Here is a 14,075-nt window from a genome sequence, read left to right as displayed (position 1 = left end):
TGATGTTATGTATTTGTTTTTTTCCTGTGTTTTTTGTATAAAATAAGATTTAATTTTTAAAAAGAGTCTGTTAATTTGCAAATGCTTGCCATGCCTTTCTGCTCCTCTTTCCTCTCTTTCCCAAAGAATTGAAAAAAAAGAATTGAGTGGCTAATGGTCACCTGTTATTTCTCACCTCCTGCACCTTTCCTTGCCGTCAATCCCACCACCTTCTCTTCTTCCCCACCGAAGACCCCTTGCCAGAATTCCTGGCCTCTTTGCAGAGATCGGGGGGGGGAAGGGACCCCCTTTTTATGGGAGGAAAGGCCTCCTCCAAGGACGTTGGCTAAAGTTCAAGTCTGAATCTTTGGTACAGAGTTTGGAGTCCCTATTTAAAAATAAGCTTTTTTTTCCCTCAGAAAAAGGGGAGAGGTTTGGGTGGGTAGTTGACCCCAAGTCATTGGGAAAGAACCCCCACCCCCCCCAAAAAACCTGGTCCAGTTTGACTGGAGTCACTGGTCCTTCTCCACAGTGAGTTCCCTCTCCACTCCTGGCCTCCTTTCTGGGGGGGGGCTTTTCCCCCAAACTCCGAGATGTCAATGCCCCCCCCCAAAGCCCAGGGCTGGCCCACGTCTCCTTCGTACCACAACTCTTCCGCCCAGCCTCGTCCCTGGGGGAGAGGGATTTGTTCTCTTGCCCCATTCAAACGTGTGGGGAAAGAGGAGACGGTTGGGACCGGAGGAAAAGCCCCGCCCTGTTGAACTTCTGCCTGTCACGGAAGCCTTTAGAAGGGCAGGGTGTGGACAGGAGGACACACAGGTAAGAGGCGGGCACGAGTGAACCCCTGAACCCCACGGAGAACAACAGCGCATCCCCCCCCCCGTTTCTTTCTCTCTCTCTCTCTCTCTCCTGAGGGAGGAATTTTTCAAAAATGAGCGGTTACTAAAACTCGCCCAACCGCCTTCCTGAGGCGAGACGTTCTGGCCGCCTTCCCCACTGCGCAGGCGCCACAGCCCCTCCCCCGCCCCACTCCGAGTCCGTCTGCAGCCTCTGGCTCCGCCCAGGGAAGAACAATGGGGACCCAATGAGAACGCGGTCCTCCTGCGTGTCACCCGTTGCTGGGCTCAAGCAATTCAGCGTCCCCCTGCGTTATTATGCCGGCAATGAAGGGGGTTGCCTGGCAACCCAGCGACGGTCAGGGGAGAGATTCTGGCTCCGCCCAGAGTACAATGGAGGCCCAATGAGAGCTCGCTCCTCCTCCTGCTCCTTTCGCGTCACCTGTCTCCGAGCGGAAGCCCCTCCCTCTGGAAGGCAGAAGCCTGGAGGGCTGGCTGGGCAAAAAAAACCATTTCCCCCTCACCCCCTTTCTTCCCCGTCGAGTGACTGACAGGCTGCCCTCCAAGCCCCCCACCCACCGCTCGTCTCTGCGCACGCGCGATATCCCCTCCCTGGCTGCTCGGCTCTCTCTCCCTCCCGCGCATGCGCTCCTCTTCCCCCACATAGGGGCGTGGGTTAATCTGTAGGAGGGGCGCTGTGGCGCGTGCGCAGTAGAGAAGGCGGCCAGAACGTCTCCCCTCAGGAAGGCGGTTGGGCGAGTTTTAGTGGCCTTTATGGTAAGCAGCCCCCCCCCCCGGTCCACGAGAGGATGGGGGTGGGGGGGGGCTGAGCTTTCCCCAACAGGTTTCAGGATCGCGGGCAAGGGGTTTTTCTAGGAGGAGCGGGAGGCTTAAAACGTCCCTTCGAGGTAGAGCCTGTCAGGCGGAGGAGGAGGAGGAGGAGGCGGAGGAGGAGGAGGGGACCCCCCCCAGGTTGTGGGTGCCCCCCCCTCCCGGGGGGCAGGGACTCTCCCTGGCTGAGCGCCTCCAGGCTGAGAGAGCCCTGTTTATCCAGTGGAAGCCAAGGCAATGCTTTCCCCCCCCGGGTCTCCTCGAGAGGGAGGCGGAGGGGGGATTCAGAGGGGAAGAGGGGGACCTCTGGGGCCCGGGTCTCACCCCCCTCAACCCCCCCTTTTTTAAAAACCAGCGCTTCCACTCAGAAAGAAAGAAGCTCTCTGTGGGCAAAATGGTGGGGGGGGGTGGCCTGTGTGCGAGAGAAGGTTTGAGGAGTAACGAGAACGCCCCCCCCACCCTCCACCCGTCTCTCTTTCCGAGTTTACAACCTCAGTGTGAATTAATGGCTCCGCTCCGTTTTACCGAAAGGGCATCCCTCCGGCTCTGCCAGGAAGGCCAAAAAGGCGGGCTCTCCCCCCCCCCCGTCTTTCCCCCCCACCTCCACCACATGCTTATGGGCTTCTCTCTCTGGGCAGAATATAATATACTGTATATATTTGGGGCGGAGTTAGTTCGACGCCCCTCCTTTCCGCCCATATATTATTATATATAGAAAAATCAAACGTTAACGGTGAGGGCAGAAAAATCCCTCCCTTGGCAAAGAAAGCGCCTTTTCAGAGGAGGCTTCAAACGGGGAGCCTTCAAAGGGGAGGGAGAGCCTCTCCCCCCCCCCCGCTCGCCTCAGTTCCCCTCCTGAGGGGAAATAGTGACCAACCCCCCCTCAAGGCCTTTTGCTTCTTCTGCGTGGGGGGAGGGGGGTGTCTGTCTTCAGGGGAGGGAGGGGGGCTGCTTTGGGGGGGAAGAGGAGTCCAGATCCCCCTCCGAGCAAGGCAGCTATGGGGGTGGGGGTCAGTCCCGGGTTTTCCTGCATGTCAGTACCCCCCCCCCACCAAAAAATCACACCTTCTCCCGGTGGGTTTCAAAGGGGAAGGTGAGAAAGGGGCCTGGCTCTCTCCCCACCCCCAACTCCAGCGGAAACCTCAAGGGACCCCCAAGGGAAGGGGGGGAAACCCGACCTGAACATTCCCCCCCTCCGATTGAAAAGTTATTTTTAGCCTGCAAGTCTTTGGGGGGGAAGCGAGCCTGATGAGGTTGGAAGGAGGAGGAGGACAAAGGGGGGCTGCAAAAGGCGGGGAGCAAGGGGGTGATGGTGGGGTACCAGAAATGAGGTTTGCAGGTTAGGGGGCTGATCTCCTGGGGGGAAGAGAGAGGGAGGGAGGGAGACCAGGACGTTGCATATGTGGAGGGGGGGCAGAGACAGAGAGGGAGTCATTTCCCAAAAAAAGGGAAAGGGAACCCAGATGGCAAATCTCCCCCCCCCAAAACACACCCACACACCCTCCCTCCCTTCGGTCAAGGCTGGCCTTTACCTTCTTCTGGGTCCCCTCCAACAAAGGCACAAAGAAGCCAAGGCGAACGAAGGAAGGAAGGGCCTCTCTGGGGCCCCGATCCCAGGCGGTGGGTGGACAGGCTCAGTGTCCGGTGGGGGGGCCCAGGCAGTGTCCAGCCTGGGAGATGGGAAGGAGTTGAGATCATGACTGGACAGATGAGGAACCGGGCGGGCGAGACGTGGCAGGAAAGGCTCTTTGAAACAAGCCTTTTCGTGTTGGGGGGGGAGTTCTTTCCACCTCCCTCGGGGTCTGCCAAACTTCAGTCCCTGTGAGAGTCGGTCCGTTTCGGGGGGGCGACTCTTTCTGCAACTGGCTAGCACATTTTGGGGGGAGAAATGACAGAACGAGGCTATTCTGGTGAAGAGATACCACTCCATGTCACCAGAGTTGTTCATTTTGCATTCTGACGGGACGATTTCTGTAGCTAAAAGGAAGCCGTGGTCATTCATTTCTGAACCCGAGTCGCTGCCTGTTTCTGTCAGCCTTTAGGCCGGATGAAGGAAAGGGAGGCCAACCTCCGGAAAGCTGATTTCTCCAACGCCCGTCTGCTCTGTGGCCCTTTTGTGTGGGAGGTGCTATTTCTCCTTTTTTAAACCAGCGTTTCCACACACTCTGTCCGTTTGCCTTTTAAAACCCATAGGACTGTTTTTAACATTCTGGGCAGCCTTAGGACCTCTGACCAGGAGAAAAAGGGGGCTACCAATGAGAATTCCTAAATTCTGAAGGAAGAAACATGTATGTTTGCTTAGCCTGGTTGCCTCGGCATGACAAAGAAATCAAAGGCCTAAAGGCTGCACAGAAAGTTTAAAAACAGGAAAATTGTTGAGCTGGGGAAGTGGAGTTCGTTGCCTTCAAAACATGCTGAAGGGACTGATGGGCAGCCGGAGCCTGATGAACAATTAACCCTGAGGTTGTAAACTCCACAAGTGGGGGAGGGAGTGCTGTCTGCTCAGGCAGAGGTTTCTGCCTCTGAGCCCGGCCATGTTCCCCCGGATGTTTCTGTTGGGCGCAGAAAAGTGACCCCCCCTGTCTGCCATCTCAAAGGGACGGGGCTGACTCTGGTTTGCCTTCCTCCCCAGTGAAACCTCTCAGGTCGTCTCGGGCTGCAAAGGGACTTTTGTACGGGGCATTTGCCCAGGAATCCCGTTTGGATTTGGAACAAAAGCATCAGCTTGTCGTCTCAAAGCCTTACCAAGAAAAGGTGTTTACAATGTCCGGAAAAACATTTCACCCGTGAACTTTGGTCTAGAATGTCAAATTCCACCAAAGAGCTAACTACCTGGAAAACCTAACCATCCCAAAATACCGGCAGGCCTTTTCAGGAGCTAGATTTAACTGCCTTCCATCTGCAGTTTTAGAGGGATGTTACCGAATGAAAATCGACCATGCCCCTGTAATGATAAAGACATTTAAACAGAGCACGTCTTTTTTCATATGCAGTTTTACAGGGATGATTTATGGGGAGGGACAGAGAGGGAGGGTCAAAATACCACCCTTGGAGGCAGGAAGCTTCGCAAGGATCTCCTCCATGCATGTGTGTGTGTGAGCGTGCAGGGAATCTTTGTTTCTCCTGTTCATAGAGACCTCCCTTTTCCTTTTTTGCTTTCCTTCTTTCCTGGGGGGGGTTCCAAAGGGAAGGAGAGGCAGCAACTCTCCGGGTGATTCCCCCAGGCCTTCCTTTGCCAATGCTTGGCTGGGAAGCCTTTTGGATTCCCTTTCAGATGGGAGGGGGGCATCCAGGAGGCGGCGGCGGCGATGCCCCACCCCATCGGTGTGGGTGTTTGTGGGTGGGTATGTCAAGGTTGGTCAGGGACTTTCTTACGAGGAGCCCCTGCCTCCCCTGACACAGTGCCAAAGCCTTACTGAGAAAAGGTTTTTTGCTTTAGCCCATGCTGCTGCTTTTTCTGGCCACCTTCGCCTCCAAAGGACCTTGAATAGAATTACTACTTGTTTCTACTGGCCCAGTGTTTCAAAATCAGTCAGACGTAATTCTCACAGCTGTCCTCTTTGTCAGAAAATTGGACAGGTGATTCACGTTACTGAAGCTGAACTTCAGAGGATGCCTGTTATTTTCAAACCTTTTAAACAAACAAAGGTGGGACGTTGTGGGACCTTTTCCACCTAGTAAGACTCTTTTCTCCTTCCCGCTTCCAGTGGCCTTTGAGGAGGTGACCCCGTATTGACCCCAACAAGAGTGTGGGATCTTCTGGATCGAGGCTTGAGATCTCTGCGCGAGGACCTCCTGCTGGAGATTTCTGGGAACAACATCTCTCCAGGTAACTTTATTTTTTTTAAAAAATGTCTAGTACATACACAATGCAATAGCCATTCCCATTACTTACTCCCTCCTCTCACCCCACTCTTTGTCCCATTGCAGGCGTGGGATATAAGAGGTTTGAAACATGCCCTTAAAATGTTCACATTTCAACCTGGCTCTCGATGCCCCCAAATGTAAGAGCCTCAGAGGCTGATACTAGCTTTGCTACTCCTCAATATCTATGAAAGGTTCTCCCTCCTCAATAAATACATTAATGGAGCTTTTGTTCCTTTGGCTGCCTGAAGGTTTTTTTGGTAATTTTTCCTCTAGTGTGATATTCTGGCCGTCTAACACATAGCTTGTAAAAGGTGTATAAAGTAGATTTACCTCAGCCCTTCCGTAAAGTGATTTGTAAGGCTAACTCTGGAGATTTGATTACGGATTGCCTAGGAATCATTCCGGTTTCATTAAATCTCCCAAAATGCCTCAGGTTTCTTCCAGAGCCCTCAGAAATCCTGAAACTAACCTCGTTTTCCACTAGAGACGTGCGTTAGAAATCATAACTTCACTGGTGCGAGATGCCACTTCTGGCGTCTACCCGTCCTCTTAGAACTGCTGAGCGGGAAGGGACCCTCTGGATCATCGACTCCAGCCCCGTGTCATGGAGGCTCCATTAACTCTCTCCAGCACTTTATTTCCCGGGCATTTTCTTTTATTTCCACCTGGTCGAGACTCCCTTCAATGGAGCCTTTTGAACCATGATGGCCCGGTCCCACTTCCAGATCTCAACACCCCATTTATGTTCCCTCACCACACCCGGTCTGTCCTTACAGGGAGGCTGTGGAAAGGCTTGTTATTTCCCTCAGGCGACCCCTCCATTTTGGCACTAAATGACAACGGACGCGTTTTCAAAAACTTAACATCAGAACTTTTACTTTCTCCAACTTCCACCAGCGCATCTTCAAATGATAACAAAGGTTCCAACACCGGCAACGTGCCTTCTTTAAAAAGATTTAAACTTTGGTTAATGTCCCATTGGTTTAGTGATGTGGCTCCCCATACGGTTCCTTGGGCGCCAGTTGAGGGCTTGGGAGACTCCTCACTGCACAAATCATCCCACAACATCTGTGGCGGACCCAGCCTTTTTCATCAGGGCCTTCTGCGAATGATGATGTTGTGTTCTCCCTTGCCCTTTGTAATTCACTTTCCCTAGGGGCCACGATCACATCCCACTCTCTCACCGTTATTTTCTGAGGTACTCCTCGAGGATCAGGAGGGTTGGGCAATAAACCGCCCACTTTTAGATTCGGAAAGTCTCTCACTAATCCTTGAAATCTGACTTTCTCGAATGCTCTCCTTCTTTCCTCTCTTTTTCTCTCCTCATAAGCCTTCACTACTGAACTGAACCATACGACCCCCTCCTCATCTCTATATTCCTCCCCAACTGTCACTTCTGACTCCTCCCACTCCCCTTCAGCTAAGCACACCTCTAACTTCCCTTCCCCCTCCTCTCCTGTCTCCTCCTTTCCCTCTTCTTTCCTGTTTTCATTGCTAGCTCGTTGTTTCTTTTCGTTGTCATTGTCTTTCATTCTGATTTCTGTGGACGGCACACTTCTACTTTTTACACCTTCACAGAGGCCTGTTTCTTTTTTTTTTTTAATATATTTTTTTATTTATTTATAACTATAACAAAAAAATCATATACATAAAACATATACACTTACAACACAATAACAGTGTTCCCCACCACCATATACGGGACCTCTTGCCATATTCTTCTTTTTCTTCTTCTTCTCATTCTTCTTCTATTGTCCTCCTCTCCAGAACTGCATAGATTCTTGATTTGGAGCTCTCCCTTTTCCCCTTATTAACACATATTCCAAAAATTTGCCCCATATTACATAAAAATTATTCTTTTTCAACTCTCCTTTCTTCATCTTTAAATTACAAGTTAGTTTATCATTTAATGCTATATTCCATATTTCTTTATACCATTCTTCAATTTGTAATTCATTCTTTAATTTCCACTGTCTAGCAATAATCAATCTAGCTGCTGTTATTAGATTAGTTATCAATTCTTTAATCATTTTGTCATATTCCACATTCTCATATATTGATAACAAAGCAATCTCAGCCTTACATTCTATATCTTTTCCACAGATACAACTTAATTCTTTAAAAATTTGTCTCCAAAAACTTTGTACCTTTTCACATTCCCACCACATATGAAAGTATGTACCAACTTCTTTCTCACATTTCCAACAGACATTCGGATGACTGGTGTTGATTTTATTTAATTTTACCGGTGTTAAATACCATCTTAAACTAAGTTTAAAAATTTTTCCTTTATTCTTACTGACATCAATCTTAAAATCCTCATTTTCCATATCCTCCTCCATTCTTCTTCATTTATTCTTTTCCCAATATCTTGTTCCCACACCAATTTCAATCCTTCTTTTTCACTTTCTTCTTCCTCTAAATTAAGAAGTGAATAAATTTTACTCACTGTACCTTTTACTGAGTCAGTCATCTGAATGTCCTCATATGAGAGTAAAAATTGCTCAAATTTTGTGTGTTCTGTACCTTTATTATATTTATTTGCCCATTCCTTAGTCCATCTTTCCAGTTGTACATAGTTCAACCATGAAATAGTCTTGTTTTGAAATACTTGTTTCATTTGATCTATCGATCTCATTTTATACAGCCAATCTTTCAGTCTAATCACTTTTTCTTCTTTAAATAAATCCATATACACCTTCATATTGGTAGGAAAATCTTCTATTTCTGTCACTAATCTAAATGGAGAGTATGATGAACATAAATTCTTTTTATACTTATACCATATATTTAACAGTGTCTTTAAAAAAGGATTATTAACTTGACTTATTTTGTCTTTCTTACGTTTAGCAAATAAATATTTTTCTATATTTCCTTGTAATTCTGATGATTCCATTTCCCACCAAATTAACCTTTCCGGATTATATATAATTTCACCAATAAACCTCAGTTGGTTAGCTAAATAATAGTTTCTTATATTTGGCAAACCTATACCACCTTTTTTTGTTGTTTTATACCAATACTTTTTATTTATTCTAGATTTCTTCCCTTCATTACAATATTTGTTAACTATTCCTTGCCAATATTTCAACTCATCCTCTGTTAACTGCATTGGTAACATTCTGAATAGAAAATTAATTTTTGGTAAAATTTTCATTTTTACCAATGCAATCTTTCCAAACCAAGATAATTTGAACTTATCATATTCTTGTAGTTTCTTATTAATTACTTCTTTTAGTTTGTTATAATTATAATCCTTTATCTTTTGAATATTTTTCGCTAAATCTATTCCTAAGTATTTAATTGTTTTACATATTTTAAAATCATGTTTTTCAGTAAACTTTTCTTGTTCTATTCTACTATAATTAAACATTAAGTCAGATTTTTGCCAGTTTATGTTTAATCCGGTTATTTTTCCAAATTTTTCTAAGTGTGTTTTAATTTTATCTATACATTCTAACGGGTTTTTCACTGTCAATAAGGAATCATCCGCAAATAAATTAATCTTTGTCTTCTTTTCTCCTATACCTTCAATTAAATCATCGTTCCTAATTACATTTGCCAACATTTCAATAACCAGGCAAAACAGAACTGGAGAGAGAGGACAACCTTGCCTAGTACCTCGGCCAAGAGCTATTTGATCTGTCATCCCACAGAGGCCTGTTTCTAAATCCACTAGGCAAGAGTATACTGTCCTTATATATTTTGTTAACGAATTTTTTCTAGGAGAACAATAGTTTTTGTTTACATAGTGGACAGAGCTAAGAGTCCTGTCTCCATCCGGCCTCAAAGAAGGTATGATAGATAGAGTAAACTTGGGTCTAGATGGGTGGGATATAAATTTAAGGAATAAATAATAATTAATAAATAATAAGATACAGTGGTGCCTCACATAGCGATCGCTCGCTTTAGCGATGAAATCGCTTTGTGGCGTATTTTTTGCAATCACAAAAGCGATCGCTTTGCGATGGTCCCTATGGGGTATTTTCGCTTTCCGATGATCGCAGGGAAGCGATCATCGCAAAGCCCCCATTTTCACACAGCTGATCAGCGGTTTCAAAATGGCCACTGGGTAAACAAAATGGCCACCTGCTGTTTTTTGGGATGGATTCCTCGCTTTAGAGGCACCAGATATGGCAGCGCTATGGAGGATCTTCGCTTAAAGGTGAGTTTTAAGCCCATAGGAACGCATTAATCATGTTTTAATGCGTTTCTATGGGCTTTTTTATTTCGCTTAGCAATGTTTTCGTTTAGCAGCGATTTTTTGGAACGAATTAACATCGCTAAGTTAGACACCACTGTAGATAGCTAAAACCTTTATTGGCAGAAGTAAAAATTGGACATAGTCATGGTGGTTCATTCGGTGACTACATATGTAGGCATCAAGAGGGGAGAAAAGCGTTAGACATCCTTAGAAGGACAACGGTTCGTCTTCTAACAATAGAATCAAGGAAGTCTGCGACTCTTTCTACTGTGTCAGTCGTTTCGGCCGTCAGCATAGAGTGAATTGTATCCAGATCTGACCTCCTTTCCAGCTTTAATAAAATTGGGGCTATTAACCTTGGTCGGCCGATTGAGTGAAGTGGGCAGTGCAAAAAACAAGGGTTTCCAGCACCCCCGGTTCATATGGCTGGTGCCTTTCAGAATAGGGAACTGCATTAGATCTGCCATAAAATATAGCAGTAGGCATGGCATTGCATGACAATGGTGTGACAACGCTGGGAGCAGCCCCTCCTTTTCCACTCCTCTACCACTTTCATAGCTCTACGTTCTCTCCCCCTCCCTTCCCTCCAGGATGGAGACTAAAATTTATTGATTCTCCCCGGACACAATGAGAGAGAGAGAGAGAGAGAGAGAGAGAGAGAGAGAGAGAGAGAGAGAGAAGAACCCCCTGTAATATGTGTTTTTAAAGCTATTTCTGTGTTTGTTAGAATGGGTTTTGTAGTCATAAGATTGTCTTTATAGCGTCCATATTGATTTTAGGTCTGTGTCTGTAGTAAGGAAATTTTACATGCTGTTTTCAACTGCATAGTTCTCCGAATCATCTAGTTGCTAAGAGTTGCTGGAGAGCTGAGGAATTTGTAGTCATAACAAACCCTTGCACCTGCAGAACTCCCATGGGAAAGTTAGGCGGGACAAGATACTTGTTGCTTGTTCCTAATTGGTCATCCTGAGGAGGAAGAAGGAGGGGGAAGAGTTGTAAAATGGAGTTTGACTGAGAAAGACAGGAGGAGAAGAGAGAGACATGCAGTTTTCCCAAAATGGATTATAACTTTTTAATGGAGCCTATTTGCCAACATGGACTTTTGGATACAACTGGATCTAACCTTTCCTGATGGACTATGGAGACACTGGATACGTAAGAAAGACAACGCCTATGCATTATTCTAGCTTAGTATGTTTTTCTTGTGTTATTTTTCTTAGCTGGAGTTTGTGGGGTGGTCTATCTGACTTGAGATGGAAATGTTACTTACTGAATTACTTTGCTATAATCTGAATTATGTTTAGAACTATATTTCTTAATAAAAGCAATAATGTTTAAGATGGCATGCATTGGTCTCTTGTACAAACTAGCCTAACTAATTGGCCACGAATATTTTGCTTCCACATAGAGCCCAGATTTTACTTGAATGTTAACTCATGGATTATCTGTGTTTCTTGCTTTTTCTTAACAAAGGGGATGGACTTGAGGAAAGAGATTCAGTGCAGGGCCTGGCTGGAATTTGGGCTTATCTTAGCCACATAAGGACTGACTGAATTTCTGGAATCTCTCTATCTCCGGCTCCCCTAAATCTCCTTGGAGACGGGGGTAGCTTAGTGGCGCTTGGTTGGGAGGTGGGGGGGATAGGAGGGGTCCACAGAGAAATGGGGCTTGGAGTAGGGAGAAGATAGGGGGTCGGCCAGGAGGGAGGGATGTGGATGATGATGATGATGATATTTCATTTCTATGACAGCCAAGGCTGCTGCTGCTGCCCCTGCAAGGGAGGGAAGTTCCCGGCACGCGAAACAGGCCCTGACCTGAATCCTGACCGTTGATCCCCCCCGCTCTTCCCAACCAGAGCAATGGCGACAGGAGAGCCCTTGGCAAGAGGGGCTGCCTGATTCTTACACTGGGAAAAGAGTGTTTGTGCGCATGCACGTACGTGTGTGTCACTTGCACAGAGTAACACAGCCAGCCCTTCTGCAAGGCTTAAACGTGCAGAGGGAGTCTTGGGGGGCGCTTCCCTTCCTTCCTTCAGCGGGGAGGCTTTCTCGTCTCCTCCCCCCTTCCTTCTCCCCCTCCTCGGACTAGCAGGTCTCCATTGCAGGAAAACACAATTGTTTTAACCCATAGGTCAGATTTAATAAGAGGAGTTCACTGCTATTCGCGGCCTCCTCCTCCTCCTCTTCCTCTCTCGGGAGGGGGGACGTGGGTCAGATTCAGGCCAGAAAAGCTTCCTGGCCCTTCTGTCCTCCGAGGGAGGGAAGGGTCTCCTCCTCCTCCAAGAAGGCTGCCCAGAGGGGCAGCCCTTGCCCAGACCTCCTCCTTTGGCCCCTCCAGATCCAGCCAACAGAAAGCAAAGGACACCCGTTGGGTTATATATATATTTCCCCCCCCCAGGAGGAGAGTGTGGAAGGATTTGGCAGAACGGGGGTGGTGGTGGAAGAGATAAAGACACACGTGTGTCCTTTTTCTGCCCCCCTTCGAGGTTCTGCCCCTTCTGCTCCTCCTTACTCTCCCCTGCTTTCTTGTGGGGCCTCCCCCCGCCCCTCCTTCCTTTCCGGAAAAAAAGCAAAATGCAGAGCTATTAAAGGGGGAAGACGAGATGCATTATTGAAGGGTGGGGTTTTTTTTGCAAGGTGGTGGATTAAGGGGTAAAAAGGGGTTGCAGAGAGATACATTTTTTAAAAAAACAGCCTCCCCCCGCTAACCCCAGAGATCTTAGAATCAGCTCAGTCTGCTCTGCACAAAGATCTTGTGGGGGGGAGGCGCCTCTTTGTTTTTTTTCCCTGCCCTCCTCTTCCTCCTTGCATGGGGGTTAAATTGGGAGGCGGGCCATCAGGAAGTCAGGGATGGGTTTTTCTTATGGGGAGGGAGAATTGGCTATCATCCATGTCACTCATCACATTCATATTCGTTAGCTGATTTGCATGAACCGCCGAAGCCTCTGTGCTGCAGGGTCAGAAGACCAGCAGTCATAAGATCGAATCCACGTGACGGAGTGAGCTGCTGTCACTTTGTCCCAGCTCCTTGCCAACCTAGCAGTTCGAAAGCATGTAAATGCAAGTAGATAAATAGGTACAGTGGGGTCTTGACTTACGTACTTAATCCGTATTGGAAGGCAGTTCTCAGGTCGAAAAGTTCATAAATCGAATCTTCATTTCCCATAGGAATGCATTGAAAACCATTTAATCCGTATCTGCTCTTTTCATCCATAGAAACTAATGGGTAGCTGCTATTCCACCTTCTGCCACTAGAGGGGGATATTTTTTCTTTTTTTTCCTTTTAACCTAAGATGACTTAGCTTTAAAAAAAGGGAAAAAAGAGTTTGTAACTCGAATCTAAGTTCGCAAGTCGAGTCCATATATTCCTATGAGAGCGGTTCGTAAGTTGAAACGTTCGTATGTCAAGCCGTTCGTAAGTCGAGATCCCACTGTACCACCTTGGTAGGAAGGTAAACCTGGCCACGTGACAATGGAAACTGTCTTCGGACAAGCTGGCTCTATGGCTTGAAAAATGGGATGAGCACCACCCCCTGGAGTTGGACACGACTGGACTAAAAATGTCAAGGGGAACCTTTACCTTTATGAGAGGGCTGGAGAGGTGGCATCTGCAGCTACCTGAGGATTGGCGGGAGGAGGAGGAGTCAGATCGGGAGCAGAGTGAGTGAGTCAAAAGAGGAGGTCAGTCTGTGGTCCTTAGAGAGTGTGGCAAAGTTAGGGGTTAAGAGTGCGGAACTTATAGAGAGCTAAAAGAGTTAAGAGTGAAACAAATTATTAATAATCTAATGAATTCATTAAAGTCTGTGAAGAACCCGTTTAAGCCAACTGTAATCCATAAACCTCTGTTGTTCAACTTTATACTCAGCTTGGACCTCAATCTTTCTAATTAAAGGGTGTTGACAGAGGTCAGCGGGTGGCAGGGAGATAAAGGACGTGTGAGCTCTGTGTTGGGTGAAACAAGCAGGGGCCACGTGAGTAAACGTCACAGTTATCTAACACTGCCTCTCTGAACATGTGCAGAGTGTTCTTATTGTTTTAGCCCAATCCTGCTGGGCTCCACCCTGAGTTAACTGCTGTGTGTTAGACGCTGCTTGGCATGGGGCCTCTCCCGAATGTTTCCTTCCTTCTTTTGGGATCCAGGAGGGTGAACTGAAGAAACCATTCCTGCATGCAGGGTTCTTCCGGAGAGCGAAAGGTAGGAGAGATCCTTTTTCCCAACCAGCCTGGAGGCGACCCCAGGTGGGGTTGTCTCCAGGCATTCAAGAGGAAATGGAGCATCCAAGGGGTTTTCCTGAGTCCTGCGTTCTGGCCATCTTTTAGTTCCCCAGACCCTACAAATCCCAGGTTCCAGAGGTGGAG

At 47.3% G+C, this 14,075-nt stretch overlaps 1 protein-coding gene and 1 pseudogene across 3 annotated transcripts in view; one reads left to right on the top strand and one right to left on the bottom strand.

The window, feature by feature from the left end:
• The window catches only part of LOC140702929 (uncharacterized), a 547,856-nt pseudogene that overhangs the window by 133,290 nt on the left and 400,491 nt on the right, over positions 1–14,075 (bottom strand). The gene's annotated exons all lie outside the window — the stretch shown is intronic.
• LOC140702944 (uncharacterized) overlaps positions 1–14,075 on the top strand; it is a 540,061-nt gene that overhangs the window by 149,674 nt on the left and 376,312 nt on the right. The window contains exons 1-2 of one of the 2 annotated variants that reach the window (XM_078382569.1): positions 1,484–1,592; positions 5,354–5,475. The gene's annotated coding sequence lies outside the window, so the exon portion shown is untranslated. Of the gene's footprint in view, positions 1–1,483; positions 1,593–5,353; positions 5,476–14,075 lie in introns of those variants that run through there. The other variant, XM_078382570.1, reaches the window with a different exon arrangement.

Source organism: Pogona vitticeps, chromosome Z, assembly GCF_051106095.1.
Source record: "Pogona vitticeps strain Pit_001003342236 chromosome Z, PviZW2.1, whole genome shotgun sequence".
Taxonomy (NCBI): domain Eukaryota; kingdom Metazoa; phylum Chordata; class Lepidosauria; order Squamata; family Agamidae; genus Pogona; species Pogona vitticeps.
This window is presented reverse-complemented; position numbering and strand designations above follow the sequence as displayed.